This window comes from Lepisma saccharinum, chromosome 7, assembly GCF_977018435.1.
Source record: "Lepisma saccharinum chromosome 7, izLepSacc3.1, whole genome shotgun sequence".
NCBI lineage: Eukaryota > Metazoa > Arthropoda > Insecta > Zygentoma > Lepismatidae > Lepisma > Lepisma saccharinum.
In genome coordinates, this window is record NC_139235.1 from 29,115,825 (window position 1) to 29,135,186 (window position 19,362).

Consider the following 19,362-nt stretch of genomic DNA (forward strand, 5'->3'; position numbering starts at 1 on the left):
AAATGCATTTTTTAAATATTTTTTTCCATGAATTTTCTACATAACGTTAGTAGTTAGTGTAGAAATGGCATTGCAAGTACTTCGTCCAGTTCCCATATTCTATTATCCAAGCAAAACTCATGTCCTATTGATCTTCACTTTTTCAAAAAAAAAAAATCGTATTTTGATTCTTAATTTTAGAGTTGAAGAATTTTTCATAAATATGTTCCTTAATAAGCTATTTGGAAGTACTTAGAAGAAGCTTTCAAATAAGGGAAACCTTTAGTCACTACCATTTTTGTTGTTTTATTTATAGTGGTTTGAATATGCGGTAACAGTATGTTATAGCGAAAACACATTTCTTCAAATTTACAGGAGAAACTACTTACGGAACTGATTTTCTGTAGACTTTTGGAAGCTCGTGGAAGTGATTTCTCCCTTCGTTCAACTTATTCGGCCGGTAAATCATGTATTTTTCGACATTAATGTATCTCCGATGCACGATAGCTCTTGCCGCCATTACCGTCGACTACGTGAATCAAATGTTCCGTCCGTTCGATTATGTAACCCCCAGTTGGTGTAGCAACCACGCGGTAGTTTTACAAGATGACGTGTGAGCGGTTTTTTTTTTTTTAAATTTAATTTTCTATGCCTAAGCTAACTAAACCTAACCTAACCTTCCTTGAATGGTTTGTGGATCAATTTTTGCTTAAAAACCTTCTGTGAATAGTTTGTGCGGCATTTCTCGGTTAATAAGTTTGGAAACACTGCATATCAGCTGACGATAGACAACGTGAGTCAAGATTTGCCCTCCATATTGTGTGTAACGAAAGCGAATGAGCAACGAACAATAAATACTCGTAATGTGAAAAATTACGCTTTTTTCATGAAAAAAGCATAATCCCACGTTCAAAAATGTTCCGCTATGCGTAACAGGTAAGTACAAATGTAAATAATTAGGAAATAAACGAGTGAAATGTGTTTTCACTATACCATACTGTTACCGAATAATGCATTATATTCCTTGCGTATTTTTTTTATCAAATAGTGGCTTTCTTCGTGAGTTTGTAACACTGTACCAAATCAACGGAAAAGAAAAATATTTTATTTTTGGACATCTATCAAGTGGTTCCTTAACACATATTTTTTCAGCAAAATCCGTGATGATGAGTAGACAGCACCTGTATGATCTGAGATGAAATCACCCAAACTCTTGCATCTTCAACTGTGCGTACGTACAGCTTCGTGTGGATTAAATAAAGCCAATTTAACGTGCATAGACTATACTTAGGTAGGTAATTCATAATTCAATAACTTTACAAAACCAAAACATAGAAATTCAGAAATTTTCTACAATATCAATATTATTGTCGACTACAAAATATTTAGTTAAAAACATCCTCCCTCGCTCCGCTCACTTGCATGCAACAAACAAATAAGCGGATCCGACTATCCTATGCAGAAAATCAATTGTAATCTATCTAGCAATTGTTTATTTCTAAAAACCGACTGAACGAACCATCAAAATCAAGTGAAATCAAGAGACTCAAGTCAAATTTGACTTGCTTCGAATTTTAAAACTTGTCGTTCCCTTCCGTATTATTTACTTCATTAGCTGTACGCTTAGTAACCAACCCTTGCTTCGTTGTCAAAAGAATTTAACAACGTTAAATATTAAGTCAAGTCTGTGCTTTCTGTGTATACAGTTTTTCTTTCATGATGAAATCAAACACTTTGCAATGAAAGACAGTGGTGTGTTGTGATGTCGACACTTGGGGTAGCAATCAGTGGCGTGCCCAAGGGAGGTTGGTGTGGGTCGTAATCCTCCCTCCCCCCTTTAGGGCCCATTATTCCTAAAAATAGAACATCAAAGAAAGGAGAAGATTGCAAAATGAGGAAGTACTACTGAAAAGAAGTACACGTTAATCCCACCCCTTTCGAAAATCCAAAACATGTTTATTTGACTACTAAGACAGAAATCCCGGGTTCGAACCCCGACCTGGGAATGGGTGTTAGTTGAGTTTGTCCCTTCATCAATTTTATCGTATCATCTTCACAATTAGCCAAAAGCGGAGGAAAAGCGAAGTAAAGCAAACTAAATCTCAAACAATCAATCAAAGATTTGATTTGATTTATGCTACTTAGCGTCGCTGCCACATTTGTATAATCGCGAAGATGATACAATACAATTAATGAAGAGACAAATACAAATAACACCCATGCCGAGGTCGGGGTTCGAACCAGGAACTTCTGGTATCGTAGCGTGCAGTGATAACCACTCCCCCGCGGTTAGTTGATTTGGTGTTTTTAAGTCCACTTTATGTATATAAAAGCTAATCGGGACTGGACCTACAGTTTAAAGTGGGATCCGAATCACTATGTGCCTCCACCGGGTACCGATCCGGGACCACTTGCACTTCCCCACAGAGGTCGGCCGACAACAAACGAGTGGATAATTCTAACTATTCGGTTACGTGGGTATCGATAAAGCAACCTGCATTTCTCCTCAGTGGTAAATTTCCATTGGATTTTTGAAACACCATATTTGAATATGATTAACGTTTTCTTAAAAAAAATTGCATTGCTTGATTTCCCTAATTTCTTCATCTCACGATCTCGTTATCGAAGGATCCGGGCTCGAGCAATGGCCTGTGCATGAGTGTTCCTTTGTAACCACTCTTCATCCGTTTAATTTAATCAAAGTTCATCGTCATGGCAGAAGTTAGGTAAAGTGATAGAAAAGGAACGCTAAAGAGAAGAAAACGAAAATACAAATAATTTTCTCCCAGTTCATCTGCAGGACACTGTGAAATCAGGAGTACAGAGTTCTCTGTTTATGATTGTCCCTCCTGACTTCCATAAGCTCATTAGTTACTTATCGCGATGAAATCTATACAGCTAGAAAAAGCGATGGGAGGTGGCAAAAATTCAATATATTAGAGGAGATAAACAGGTAACAAAGCACACTTTTTTCTATTTTCTTCAATTATATTCATCTGGCTTTTGGAGTTCTGGGATACATTTTTCATTCCAATTATTTCATTATTCACTCCAGAGTACAAACAAGAATGCGCGCTCACCACGGGTTCGAATCCCGGCCTGTATTGTTCTTTGTGAGGTTCCTTCATCAAATTCATTATATCATCACTCATCTTCATTTTCGCGATAACCAAAAGTGGCAGAAAAGCGAAGTGAAATATTCCAAACCAACAACAACAATTAGAACGTGCGTTTTCTTGCCCAAATTAATACGTCCGTATTTATTATTGCTTAGCTTACTCATTTTTTTTATTGGAGGCCAAAATATTAGTATATTTAAATAAAACACTACTAAAACAAGAGCATGAGCAAATATTTGTTATTTAATCATTATATATTCCATATTTGAAAAAAGAACAAAAGATGCCATAACATTTTTGTCTGCACATAATACAAGTACGTTCCCATTCATATACAAATAAAACTACATCCCACATTATACGTACATATTGTACAACGTGTAAAAAGTTTTGTTGTAAATACAGAGAACATAAGTACTGCAGAATTTTTTTCCCTGAGTTATTTCGAGGATATACAAGGAAATCGAAAAAAACCAATCCCCTATCTGTCCTATAGGAGGTAGACTGGAGGACCTGAAAGCACGGGCTTTCAACCAGGGAGCGGGGGGCGAGGGGTCAAGGGAGGTGGAGGCTGAAATCTTCCCTTTCCCTTCGGGCGGCTGTCTCTACCTGAAAATGGTGAGGCGGAGGAAGAGCGAGCTAGGCCAGCTTTTCCCGCTGATCACATCGAGGAACGAGAAGCGCGTTGAAAAAAAAATGTTGCATATGAACTGTGGCTTCAAGACAATAAATATTGTGATTTGAAAATAATTAGAGACGTGAGATTGATTGATCTATCTCTGCTAGACTAGCTACTCCTCAGTGCACGTCACTGATAGAGCCTTTAGCAGAGCTGAATAATGTGGCAACACAGGAGTGAACAATGGACAGCTGATTGCCACGTCCATGTTCCCTCCACTAGTGCTGATAATTCGATGACAGTGCCACAGGAGCATTTTGCATCATTCTTACAATATATGACATTACATGTAATTTAAAGCATTGTACCCAATTTTAACAAGCCAAGTCCTGGAGGAATGTCTTTCTTGTCTGCCAGTGTTTTCAGGTTATCACAACATCAGCATTCCCTCGACGTCGGGCATCTAGAATACTCTCATGTAACCCAAATCGAACCCAACCTAACCTTGGTTGGTCAACTCGGCCGATTGGGATTTTGAAATTGCAACTGCAAAATTTCCAACCAACCTCCTGATGTAAATACAGAGAACATAAGTACTGCAGAATTTTTTTCCCTGAGTTATTTCGAGGATATACAAGGAAATCGAAAAAAACCAATCCCCTATCTGTCCTATAGGAGGTAGACTGGAGGACCTGAAAGCACGGGCTTTCAACCAGGGAGCGGGGGGCGAGGGGTCAAGGGAGGTGGAGGCTGAAATCTTCCCTTTCCCTTCGGGCGGCTGTCTCTACCTGAAAATGGTGAGGCGGAGGAAGAGCGAGCTAGGCCAGCTTTTCCCGCTGATCACATCGAGGAACGAGAAGCGCGTTGAAAAAAAAATGTTGCATATGAACTGTGGCTTCAAGACAATAAATATTGTGATTTGAAAATAATTAGAGACGTGAGATTGATTGATCTATCTCTGCTAGACTAGCTACTCCTCAGTGCACGTCACTGATAGAGCCTTTAGCAGAGCTGAATAATGTGGCAACACAGGAGTGAACAATGGACAGCTGATTGCCACGTCCATGTTCCCTCCACTAGTGCTGATAATTCGATGACAGTGCCACAGGAGCATTTTGCATCATTCTTACAATATATGACATTACATGTAATTTAAAGCATTGTACCCAATTTTAACAAGCCAAGTCCTGGAGGAATGTCTTTCTTGTCTGCCAGTGTTTTCAGGTTATCACAACATCAGCATTCCCTCGACGTCGGGCATCTAGAATACTCTCATGTAACCCAAATCGAACCCAACCTAACCTTGGTTGGTCAACTCGGCCGATTGGGATTTTGAAATTGCAACTGCAAAATTTCCAACCAACCTCCTGATGAAAACCCGCCGCAACCCACCCTGACAGATGACATTCATGAAAACATCATGAATGTCCTGGTGATTCACTTGGCTGTTGCCTGTTGCAGATTGCAACTACAATAATATCTCCAACCTATGCCCGGGTGAGAACCCACCACAACCAACCAATCTCAAGCGACATAGACGCTCTATGAATCACCTCCGGTGGTTCACTCAGCCGATGGAAAACTCAGCCAAATAACCCCCCCTTCCCCCCCAAATCTTATATCTATCGCTCCGCCACATACTGAATACCTCGATACCACATTCTGTTTTTAATGTAAACAATTGTCCATAAGAGGTTACCGTACGTACTTTGATTACTAAAAATCGCAAAACACCCAACCAGGAATTTCTTCAGACTACCATATCTGACCAATGAGTTCAAAGACAGTGCTACCTCGTACACTAACTACCTAGCCTTCAGCCTTAAAATATTCACCTGCGAAGAAACTATGTGAAGGTGAAGGAAAGTCGACGTGTTTCATGAGACCATGGGCACGATGTTCGATATTCACCCATCTACCAACAGGCATCGGCAAATGCCCAGCCAGCATATCTGAAAACCAGTGAACAGACACCAAACTACAACTGAAATTTTGTCGATCTTAAACATAGGCATCACGTTCATGTCCACTACAAAATATAAACTTCAAAAGAATGTGCATTTAAAATGCCAAAGTATTGATTTGACAGAGCAAGCATTGCAAATGCCAAATCAAGTCTCTTATATGTGGAAATAATGTTCCAAAATGTTAAAACAACTTAAAATGCCAAACTTTACTGTGTCTTACAAAAGATGATTTGATCATAGTGGTAAACTGCAATTCTAACTAGTTGTATGCCATTTCCTAAAAATTTCAAATTTCTAAGCAATAGACTAGGCTGACATTTTCAGAATTTGTAAGGCAACTACGAAGGACTTTTTTACAGCTGATTGAAATTTGACTTTCAGATGGCATGTATAGGATTTGGACTAGAAATTATTGTTACAATATAGAAATCACTAATTATGTCAGATATAATACTTAATTTTACATACTGGTGCAAATTATAAGCGAGTTCGATAGTTTTTCTTTTTGTTTTCTTCTGTGCGAGATATTGATTTTACATTTGATCAACCTTACTATTATTCTTAACATTACATACACTATTTTGATGGTCTATATTGCATAAAGCAAACATGTTGTAAATATTCTTACAGAACACATGATTGCTTCATATTGATAGCCAAGTATCTATTCAAGTCTCACCTTAGTTTCTTGTAGCACTGACCTGGTAAATCAAGTGCCTGGTAGTTATATAGTGTGAAATACAAACGAATTCTATTTTCGTTGCTTAGCAACACGTCATTATTTACAAACAGTTCACATTATTGCATTCATTCCACAATTATTCCATGACAAAGGCAATCAATACACAAACAACTTTTTAAGGCAGATCTTAACTATATATAGTGTGTTCATTTTGGCTTTGGGCCAAGACTGCAGACGGTGCGGCACCTTGTAAATTGAATTAACGCATGTATGTTCACAGAAAACAAAGTTAAATAATTTATAAATCATATTATTGTAGAAAAATACATTGATTTGTGTAAATGTTTAATCGCAAAAGAATTGAAGATGTATATGTGGAAAGAATCCTGCACATTAAGTTACAATAGGTACTGTCATGTCTCTACCAAGAAGATGTAAAGCAGATTCCCTACAATAGAGTGCAATCGAGTATCCATCTATTCCTTGTTCAGATGTCTTCAGTGTAGACTGTATTAACCTACTTTTCTGTTATACCATAAAAGAGCATTTATTCCTCGCATATATTGAAGAGTATTTATCTGGGACGTCAGAACCGGGGGGGGCAGATGGGGACTTGCCCCCCACTCATCATCGAGGGGGGCAAGATAGTCTTCAAGATGAAGCTTGAGCCTTCTAGCTTAAAAGTTCAAGTTGGAAAAAAATCGAGACGAATGCGAGAGGACGCGGAGGACTAGTCGGTAGGGCGACTGACTGTCACACGGAGAGCCGGGTTCAATTCCCGGGGGTGGGTGATCGAAGGTCGGAATTTTTCCGGACTTTTCCCAGCATAAATCGGCTCCGGGGCTCATCCAGCCTCAGGTGAATAGGTACCTGGGAGCAACCTTGGGGAGTAAAGGCAGCTGGAGTGTGGTGCTGATCAAATCACCTCCAAAATGTCCGAGATCGAGAATGTGTGGGCCTTACCCCCACATTTCGTAAATGTGTCTTCATGGCACAGTGCTATATGCACGGGTAAAGAAAAACTCACAAGTGAACATAAGAATAAATGGTGTTACCTCTCTCTGAGGTCTAAAACTAAGCCATCAGCCCTGAACATGACGTTTAAAACAAACAGTAAACTTTCAATATATCTAAATGGCCAAGAAACAAACGTTCCTTCCTTGGTTGTTCCCCCTCTACCCACAAATGCTTTTGTTATTGCATGATGTGAAGAAACAACAGAGGAGGGGCAAGATTGTATTTTTGCTCCCCTTCCCACTACACCCGCCACCCCAGTCACTTCCTAAAAATGAGACTACATTTATTTCAACTTATCTAGGTTTTGAAGAATATTTGGAAAAAAAAATAGCACTAGATTTGTGAACGTGCTCTCAGGTTTGCGTTAGCAGCAAGAAGCACGTGACATCGCAGTCAGGTCTCTGTAAAGAAGATCACTTCCAAGGGGGATTGATGGGGGTTATACCCCCTCTATCCCAGTATTCCCAAAAAAAAAAAAAAAAAAAAGAACGTCAAAGGTAGGAAAATATGACAAAATGAGGGCTGACTACCAAGAAAAAGTATACATAACCCCTTTCTTTCGAATATCCTGGGCACGCCACTGATCACTGCACTGCATTTAGTCGCCTGATATAGAATCAAATGACTGGTAAGTCTTACTTCTCTCCTTACGTTTTCTATACTAATTTATATTTTCTGTGTGAAAGGGCAGAAAAAGACGAGACTTGAGAGACAAGTATCGTCTCGATATACCATCTACCCTTTCGGGTCTTAACGCTGCAAACTTTGGAGTGTATGAACCACCTCCTGTCGTGGGAAATAGAGGATCTTTTATTCCTTGGACATTTTTATTAAAAGTTTACCGTTTGTTTTAAACGTCAAGTTCAGGACTGATGACTTAGTCTTAGACCTCAGAGCAGGCCCGTAGCCAGAAATTCTTAGTACACTGAAAAAAAAGGTGTGGAAACTCACCTTTTGGGGTGAGTTTGGCTTGTCACAAATAGACGTCCCCAAAAGGTGAGTTTCCACACCCCATATTGGGGTGAGTTTTTCTCACCCTAGTATAGAGTGTGTTTTTCCTCCCATAGGGTGAGTTTTCTCACCCTAGTATAGAGTGTGTTTTTCCTCCCATGGAGTGAGTTTTCTCACCCTAGTATAGAGTGTGTTTTTCCTCCCATGGAGTGAGTTTTCTCACCCTAGTATAGAGTGTGTTTTTCCTCCCATGGGGTGAGTTTTCTCACCCTAGTATAGAGTGTGTTTTTCCTCCCATGGGGTGAGTTTTCTCACCCTAGTATAGAGTGTGTTTTTCCTCCCATAGGGTGAGTTTTCTCACCCTAGTATAGAGTGTGTTTTTCATCCAATGGGGTGAGTTTTCTCACCCTAGTATAGAGTGTGTTTTTCCTCCCATAGGATGAGTTTGAGGGGTTCGTGAGGAAGAGGTAAATGATCTTCAACTAGTATAATAATGCTTACCTTTAACCTTGAAGAATCAGTCAGATCTTTTCTATCTTATACAATATGAATGCAGAATGAGATAGAGCAATCATAACTTCATTGTAATTTCTTCCCAGATAGCAAATTTATCAAAGTAGAGAAATGCAATGTTAACTCTTGCATTGTGTAATATACGACATCACAGGGAAACAGTCTTTCTTCATTTAATGTGTTCAGATTTTAATGTGATTAATTGTCTTCTTTATAAAAAGAATATCATTCAATTTAGCATTAAATTTTGACAAAGCTTAAAAATCTTAGAGGAAACTAGATGCGGCACGCTCACCAAGGTATTCATGTAGAAGAACAAGCCATCCATAAATTACATGAAGCTTGCACGTAATATTATGTATCGATTTCTAAATGATACAAAAAAGTCGCAACTTTTAATGTACATACATTTTGTCCAATAAGTCTTTTTTGAGACTTCCACTTGATGCTTAGAAGCGAATTGGGACTGGATATATGTACAGTCACACACACTGCTGGGTTGTAATGATTTAATTGAAATTCAATGGTGCTTTACAACCCAGAAGTGTCCTTGACTGTACAATATAACATGAAGGAGATTGATCTTCAGAAGTTACACCCGTTAATTACAAAATATCAACTTTTTTCTGTACTGTTTGGAAAGCAACTCATGCTCACACATACAATCATACATTGCTAGGATATAAATGACATACTTAACACAACAAAATACTGTATACTTGTATATCCGTAGATACATTTTATGTACGATACATGGGATGCAAGTATTTACATACATGGTAAGAGGATAACCTCTGACAAATACTACCTTGCCACTAAATGCATATACATTAAGCAATAATTCAACCTTACCTTTCCTTTGCTGCTGGTTCTGCACACTCAGTTCAATGCCACAATCATTACAATGCGAGTTATTTTTGGTGCTTTTAGAACCTATTTCAGTACTTTAATAAATTAATTATAAAGGAAAATGTACATTCTTAAGAAGGCAGAGCAAATTTATTAAAAGTTATAAATATGTTCATATGCATAATTTTAACCACTCTATTTCAAATACCGAGCTTAATTTTTTCACCCCAAAGATTAGGTTGAAGAAATAAAGTCACCAGTTAGCAAAAATTTCAACTTTTTTTACAATATACGTACATTTCATCTTGTAATAATTCAACATAGTTCTCACAATTTTATCCAAAAAAAGAGGAATTATTTTTCAGTACCAATTTTACTTCATTGACAAAAATATGCATGTTCCATTTCTTTAAAACGTCTGTATGGAAAGGCGTCCATGATCTGAAAGGAGAAAAAAATGTAAGAGTAAATAAGAATATAACCAACAATGCATTTAGGTCAGAGTGTGATAGTTCAGAATGTACTTATAACATTTATGAGTCTTAATATATACCCAAAGAGTATACTAGTGATGTGTGCATACAAAGTGATTCAAGCATGAGTAGCCAGCTTTCGTGGATGAGTGGTTACGGAAGCATGCTACAACGCCAGGGGTGGTGAGTTCGAATCCCAGCCTGAGCACAGGTGTTCTTTGTGAGTGTCCATTCATCCATTCCATCATATCATCACTCATCCTCATCTTCGCAATTAGCCCAAAAGTGACAGAGATGCGAAGAAAAATAAACAAAATCAATCAGTCAAGCTGTTCAATTGATAGATTGAGTTGGTTTTTAAGTCCACTTTATGCACAGTATGGATAATCGAGACTGGACCTGCTGTTCAAAGTGGTATCCGAACCACTATGTGCCTCCACAAGGTATCGAACCCGGGACCCCTTGATTTCAAGGCAACGACGCTACCACTGCGCCACCGGGGAGGCCCTCAAGCTGATCAGTTTCTACATTGACTGCAGTAGCGCTAAATTGGCAATTAATTTTACACAGCATTTCCATAATATTTCAAGCTCAAAGTGCGTACGCCACTGATTGAATGAACAGGTAAAGAGACTAAGATTATGTCACCCTATTCTGCAAAGGTAATATAAACATGCATGCTTTTATTTCGTAAGCAATGACCTATACAAGGAGGGTGATGATGGGGCTGTAAACAGGCAGGAAAAAATAGCGAAATGAGGGCTGACTACTGGGCATGCCACAGCATATAACTGGAAATGGCACACTATCTTCAAAAGTAAGAAATTACTTTAGGATAATATTTTGTGCTGAAACATCGGTGTCGGGAGAGGGGGTGGAACCGATCCGTTGACCCCCCCACCCCCTGGAAATGCCATCGGCCATTTCAAGTCACAAAAAGCAGAAGTTGTTATAACATAAATAATGTTTAGAAAGCTTTTATTGAAAAGTTAACACTTAAAAACAAAATAGAATAACTGTGCATTTCAGTACACTAACTGTGTAAAATGTCAAAAAAAAGAGAATAAGAAAAAGTTGTACTTGATATTCACTCATCTAGTAGAACGAATAGAAGTGTCCTCCCAGAGGATTTAATAATAGTAATAATAATAATATATTTTTGTTTATAATAGTTATTACTGTAAAATTATTATCATAACCATGATTCTTATTGTTAATATTTGATCTACCATTAAGTTAAGTCAATGGGTTGCCCCCCACTACACACACACAAACACCTTTCTGGTGACGCCGAAGAGCTCAAACACTACCATTCAATGTTGGTGTGAAAAATATTTTTTTTACTAATTTTAGTAATTGCCCAACTGGATCTGCAGAAACTGAGTGTTTAGTTTTAGCTTTCTTGTGTTTCAGTTAGTTCTGCAGGGTGCGAACAATTTTGGCCTCAAAAATCCCCCCACCAAAAATTTCCGGGGGGAATATGTTTTGTTATAACAAATGAAAGATAAGCAATTACTTTTAATTTCAAATATACTGTACTAAGAATAATATCGGAAACACATACAAATTAGTGTAGTTGTGAGTATTGAATGCTTTCTCTCTCAAGAGATCATTAACAAATCTACACCAATGCGCACAATTAAAGTAAAACAAGAATGCAAGAAAATTATAACTATGAAATGTAATTGATTTATAATAAAGCATAAACAAAACAAAAACTTACACATAATAAAACCACTTCAACTATTTCATAATTTATTAACATCTTTAACCAGTTACTAAAGGAATTAATTATCTGCCTTGCAATATCTGATATGTATAAAAGTAACAAATTAATTTCCTTTATTTAATTAATAATACTAGTAATAATAATAATATATTTTTAATTGAGTAATTTATTTTTACTTTTAATAATACACATATGTGGGGGAAGGGGGATTGTAGATTAAGAACTTTCTTTCCCCCCACCAGTTTTCAATGATTTCGCACCCTGTAGTTCAGTCCTGTTAATGTGTATGTGTAAACATCATGTAGCGAAAAGGCAAAAAGATTTTATTTATTCTGTACATTATACCAGCATGTAACAGGGTCAGTGCCAGAAGGAGAAGTGAGTGGATGCCTCATTCCATCCCTTCACCCAGCAGACAAGAGACACATACCCTTGACAATTTTAGAAATATTTTCTATAGAAACAAGACATAGCTCCAAGACAACCCTCCAAAAATAAAAGCATGGATATGATTCTGTTTTCAAGTAGCAGAAATAAAGTTCTGTTGAAAGTTTAGTAGGCTACGAAAGAAATACATAAATATTATAATTTGTATATTAGAGAGAACATGCTAAAGTGCATTTTGGAAATGCATATCCAAAGATTATTAATTACAAAATGAAAGGTGTGTATGTATGGCACACGCAGCATTATATTTTACGTTCCTAGTTCTATTTATGTGATTCTGACATTTTCAGATTACATACAGGTTAATTGATTTATTTACTTACCTTTCCATTTATAAAATCAGGATCATCTTCAAACATCAGAGTTGGTTATTTTAGTTAAACAGCATTCAATGTCTGAAATAAGGAATAAATTTAAATTAGATTAATCTTGAGAGTAGCAAAAATTTAACTTCTTCAATACAACAGTTTATTGTACAACTACATTTGTTAATAGATGGTAGACTATTTGAGGCGTTCATGAAGATTTAACATATAAAAGTTAATTATCATGCAAAGTTAGTATCATTTGGATCCCCCCAGAAATTTTAATTTTCCTAAGGAATGTCTATACATACAGTGGAAGATTGAGTGAAAGAAACCCAGACTGATTAAAGTTTAGATACTTTTCAAATAAGAATTAATTTCTTTATTTGTGTGTTTTCTCCTACATAACTTCTCAAAATGAATTTGTATTTCCAAAGACAAAATTTGTATGTAGGCTTTTACAGGGTAACTGATAGCCAATATATGTAGCATCACAGACCCTCTGCAAGTTGAAAAGGGAAAACAAATAAAATGTAGGGATCACTTACTTCATCCCACATCCACAAGAACACTAAATTGTACACAAGCAGCAATCGATTCTCAGAACTTAAAGATGCTGACACAGAAGTATATTTACTGTGTGGTCTAGTCAACCATATTTTTTTTCACTGATCCTCCATGAAATTAATTGTGTAACAAAGATATTAGGAAAGGTATGTAAAGAGTGAGATGCATAAATATTTCCAGGAAAAGTTCAATGCAGTTCAATTCCTTAAATACACATAGGACGTCAAAAAATATTGAAAATTATGAACAACTTGCCTGGTAATATTTTAACATCTCGCTGTACACATTATGTAATTAGTATGCCATATCAATTTCAAAATACTTCTGAAGACAGTCACAACAAAGTTTTACACTCCAGCCTACACTGTGTATAACTATTAGTGCTGTCCTTCCCAGTGGCGAACACTCCCTTTGAAACAGAAATAACCGAAGCTATGAGACACCCACCCACCCTTTCCTATTTCCAGATTTGTTGTTTGAATTTGTTTTTAAGTCCACTTTATGCACAGAAAGGCTAATCGGGGCTGGACCTAAAGTTCAAAGTGAAATCTGAACCACTACCGAGTATGGAACCTCGGACTCCTTGATACATGTATTTAAGTATGCATGTACTTTTGACACTTTAATTTTCTTTTCACACTAACTATGATGACTAAATGTTCAATACTAGCTGACCACCTCTAGCGTGCACTACACCTAGGTACATATAGTGGTCGTCACTGGCCCTCCCATCTCAACATATAAGCTTACTTCCTAAGAGACCTCTGTCATTTCAAGTTCCTACAGCTTAAAACTTATGAAAATAATGAATAATAAATTCCCTTGAAAAGAGAACAAAATAAGATTTGAACTACTCTACTTACATTGCATATCTTTGTAAACCCAACCCATGCAGGATCCTTGAAAAACTGCTATCAGTGATGAGTGGCGTAATGTTCAGTGTAGATTGGAACTAAGGCAAGTGTGTTTGTGGGTATTATCCGTATTCACTCCTCTCTATGCATGGCACATTCCTGAAAAGGAGTTGAAAATTAAAATAATACTTAAAATTTTATGTTACACAACCATATTTATGTGTAAAAGAAATCTAAGACAACACTCTAAAAGAAATTCTAGCTGCTGCTTGAAATTGTAAGTTTTCTTAACTTAAATTGTTAATGTTTAGAATCCCCCAAGGACCGAAAATTAGAAGATACTATTGACGCACACTACAGAAAACTTCACGAATATTAGCGTCTGAATGTGGGAAGGCGATCATTGCTCCCGAAAATTAATGTCAAGGTATATTTAACTTTCACGCCCTTGTTTACAATGTGTCTTTTTTCCTTTAAAAAATTGTGAATTAGATGCAATCGACTACAACGAATGAATGGAGTTTAAGCAGCAGCTTACAAATCTTATAAACTCTTACAGAAGCCTGTTTTGTAAATAATATTTCCCATGCAAATTAACTTTACGTCCCACAGTATCCCACTGCATTATTTTGGCCTCTTTACTTAAAAATCAATTACAAATCCCTCTGGGGTACGTTCCGACAGCCAATAACGAAAGATTATGAATTATGCGCAACAAGTTACTTTACAACTTTAGGAACATCACACACCAAACGAAGGTGCAAGTCGCAGTCAGAATAGTCGACACCAAAGGGGGCTCTAGCCCACCACGAAATATTTTTGGCCCATCTCCTCCTAACACAAATAGCCAAAAGTTAAAAATTGGGATTGCTTACAGCGCAGCGAGAATCACACAAGAACAGAAGAACACAAAGAGAGAGGGTGAAAGAGACCGAAAGATACATTGACAGCGAATGACAGAGAACATAAATGGAAGAAGGAAATGGGAAAGAGAGAAGGAAGCGTAGAAAGAAAGAGAGAAAAGGTAAAGAAGAATAACGGAAATGGAAACAGAGGAACCAAGAGAGCAGAGAAAAATTGAAACATATGAAAACGGAGAAAGAAATAAAGATGATAGAGAATCCTAGTAGCAGTGATAATTGTAGTACGGTCAACCTTTGTGACGTTGTTCCCCCAAACATCCACATATTCTGTTTAAAGTAAGATTATCCTTCGTTTGTACCGGATTGTATCGCATTTACTTTCGTTTGCAACATTACAGAGTTCGAGTATTCACAAATTGAACTTGGGGGGGGGGGGGGACTTCAGGTAGCCCGTACAGTTTTATCCCAGCGCATTTTTTCGATTGTACCGTAACGATTTGAGAGTAAATTAAATTAATATTTGAAGTTCCCTCGCCCCCAACTATAAAATGAAGGACAAAATCATTACGTTTGTACCATTGAAATAACTAAACTAAACAACTAAAAGCTCCCCATCATGGAGGAAGAAAAAATCAAGCAACTTCTTGGATAGAATTTCGTTTGTGCACTTGAAATTTTATTTTTTATCGTTATAGTTTTCCAGTTATTTCTATCCAAAAATGGGAGTGGGAAGGACGGAAACGAACTTAAACCATGATTTCTCAGTCTCCGTAACCATAGGCGTAAATTGGCGGGGACAAGGACCCCCAAAATTTTCACATTTGTTAAAATCTTCAAGTTAGGCGACCTGAGGAGCAAAGTAATAAAGAGTAATATTTGTGATTTCCGCTAGTTATTTAAATGTCTTAGCACGTCGAGCTGCGACGCCAGGGGTCCCGGGTTCGAATCCCGCTTGGGCATGGTTGTTTGTAAATGTCCATTCATCAATTTCATCACTCATCCCCATCTTCTCAAAATTAGCCAAGAGGCACAAACCGCGAAGTAAAATAAAACAAATCAATCAAATCAAATCAAACCATGACGAATGCCAATCTTCGGACGAGAACTATTGAAAGGGCTCACACTGCATGCTAAACAGTGCCCTCTCACCGTGTACTGTCATTATTTCGAAATGTGAAACACATTTTGGTTTAAGCATTTTGGATAGGACAATCTGAGCATATATAAAGAAAACTTACAGTGTAAAAATATTGAAAACGTTATTGAACTTACTTACCTTCGAATCCTGCTTTCTTATCTTCACTTTCAAATACCCACTCAGCAGACAAACTATTCTGGCCCACGGCACAGACGACCTCACATAATGTCAACGCAAGGCTATTCTGGGATGACTTCCTGCTTGTCCCAGACGTCCTTCGATTGGTCCCCACGAAAAGCGCGCGGTATACGACGCGTGACTCGCAACAAAAGACACTGAAAGTGAATGTCCTTTAAACAAAGCAACGATCTTTGGGGGTGGGGGTGGTTTAGACAACTTTTGTGGCAGGCGGATCCACTGGGAGGGCGATGGGAGCGATCTCCCTTCGCAACTGCCAGTTCTTGGATATGATATTATGCCTGATATTTTTGAGACTCAGATGTTCCGCCTTTTATCCCCAAATTTAAAAGGCTCGATAATATTTATAAAATAAGTCAACTTTATGATCAAGATAAGCTAATCGAAACTGACACTACAGTTTAAATTTGTATTGAATCACTGTGCAATGCTTCAAAATGAAATCGAACTGAGACCCCTTGAGGGAATAGGCTTTCGTGTTCTGTGCGTATTCACTATATTTCTCATATCTGCTCATTCAGTTTACATTGTGGCAATAGGAGGTCAAGAGGCATTATGATACAATAATAACCACCTATTCCAGTCCTCGACCTCTATTTTTGCAAAGGAATTCTCTATCTTCTAGAACACAAAAAACAGCTTCGTTCCTGTTTACAGTATAATATGTTGTTTATATATAGCAGTGCAAGTGTATGTTAGAATTGAGGCTCGGTGAGGTGAAGCATTCGAATGAAATTCGCCCCTCCCAGCTGTAACTTCTGGATCCGCCACTGGTTTGTGGCAATTTGAAAGCGCTCTGTGGATACCAAAGTCCTAAGAAAATAAAGGACAGAATTTCTTTCCTCCACAAATTGATTGAGCTGGTTTATTTTATTTCGCTTTTGTGTCACTTTTGGCTAATCGCGAAGATGAGGATCAATTGATGATATGATTAAATTCATGAAGGGACACTCACAAAGAAAACACATCCCCAGGCCTGGATTCGCTGCGCTACCCACTCCGCCATGGAGACCGGCTTTCCTTCACAGAGATAAGTACTTCATAATAATATTAATGTAGAATATAATATTGTAATTCTCATCCAGGAACAGCCCTATAGTAGGGGGGTGGGAGGATAAGGGCAGTTGATTCAGGTTCCGCAACAAACAACTTCAAACTTCCCCAGAACTTATTAGTTAATTGTTGACATTGATACTTTCTAATACACATGATTAGTTGACCAAAAATCTAGATTTTTACCCCCTAAAAAACTAATGTGAACATGAGAATGTTTTTTGTCGCTTTTATATAAAGAAAACTTCAAACTGCGTTTATTGTGTAATGCTGGTTATTATCAGTTCGTTACAATAATCTGTAATGAAAATTTTATAATAATAAATGAGTATTTAATGTCTTATTGTTGAAAATATTGTCTTTGCATTTACTGTAGTGTCCTAATATACTGATTAGAACAAAGAACTCCAGAAAATATAACTTATATGGTGGTCGTTACCCAAGATAATGTCCTCTTCCTGCGGGATTTGTAAGCAATAAGTTCTTCTCAATAAGGGGACCCCCATGGACAGGGTGCAGAGCTGTGGTGCAACGCTCTCGTCACTTGGTGTCCAGGTTCGAGCCTGGGTGAGTGACTGTTGAAATAGCCATTTCCATAAGATAAATTATTTTCCTGTATTTGTACATATTGCCAATGGACACGAGAACTTGCGAAAAATAACATTTTTAAAAAATAATCCAGATAGTTAATAAACAAGCGTGAATGTGAAGATATGAAGGACGTATCATCCAAAATACAATAAGTAACTTCATTTTTTTTTTAACTAGTCGTTGAATGCAGGGCCTTGCACTACTAATAAAACTGTATCTTAGATAGTGGTAAGCAGGAATAATGCTGTTTTCTTTTCTTTCTCACTGGCAGGCAGACACGTCATTCGAGGTATTACATATATCGATTGCCTTCGACTGTTGACTAGAACAATAGAAAACCAGAAATTTTTAAAGGAAGATCGGCCGTTGGTATAAAATTTATTATTACGTATTATGATTATTTTGATTGATTGATTTGCTTTATTCTACTTCGCTTTTGTGCCACTTTGGCTGAAACCGAGCACAATTTAAAATGAAGAGAAGACCGAGAGTGACAGCCGTCTGTATAATCGAGACTTATACTGTCCGAAAGCCTTGTATTGTTCAAGGGTTTGGTAAATCGTAGTGTAAATTATTTTTAGAATTCGTTAAAATCAAAATTTCTTTAATATGCAATTTGATTTACTTTTTATTTAAAGATGTTTAATTTTCTAAAATTTTCGTTTTTAAGTCCTATTACTAAATGTCTTTAAACATTTCTTATATATTTATTATTGAGATAATCTAAACGAGACCGAGGCTTTTCCTTCGGGAAAGAAAGAGCAACGAGAACGAGTCTGCTTACAGCGACGTCTTGCGAAGAACGAAAGGTTCCTTCATTCACGACTCTCGTCTCAGCTTGTAACCTAAATTCATGTTGCACTTTTATTTATTTTTGTAAAAGTAATCCTATGTTCAATGGCATTGATTCACTTCAGTTGACCATATTTTGAGAAATCTCACGTGCCAGTATAATGCAAACTGTCTGAAATAAATGTAATAAGTTAGCCGTGACCGAGCACGTTGAATAGTAGACTCAAGGATTTTGCTACCGAATGCTTCACGGTCAATTAGTTGCCTTATGAAAAGGTCCACGTATATATCCAAACCAATAATAATAATAATCTCTTGATTTAGTAGGTGACGTGCGCGTGGATTACAAGGAAGCAGAATTCTTTATAGGGGTGGTCAGGCCAACAATAAAATTTAAACAGTAATATTAATAACAATAATAATTATCATGCTTATGATTATTATTGTTATAAACTAATTGAAATAAACCAATTTTATTCCAAATGTATTATCATTACTACTACTATTATTATTATTATATCCTCCTTGGAGAGAATTTTCTTCTCGATCCACTTGATAAATGAATTTCCAGCGCAACAGTAACTTGACTGAGATGCTTATAGTCATTAAATTTTGTTATTAACTTCTATAATAATAATACCCGTGGCTCTACAGCC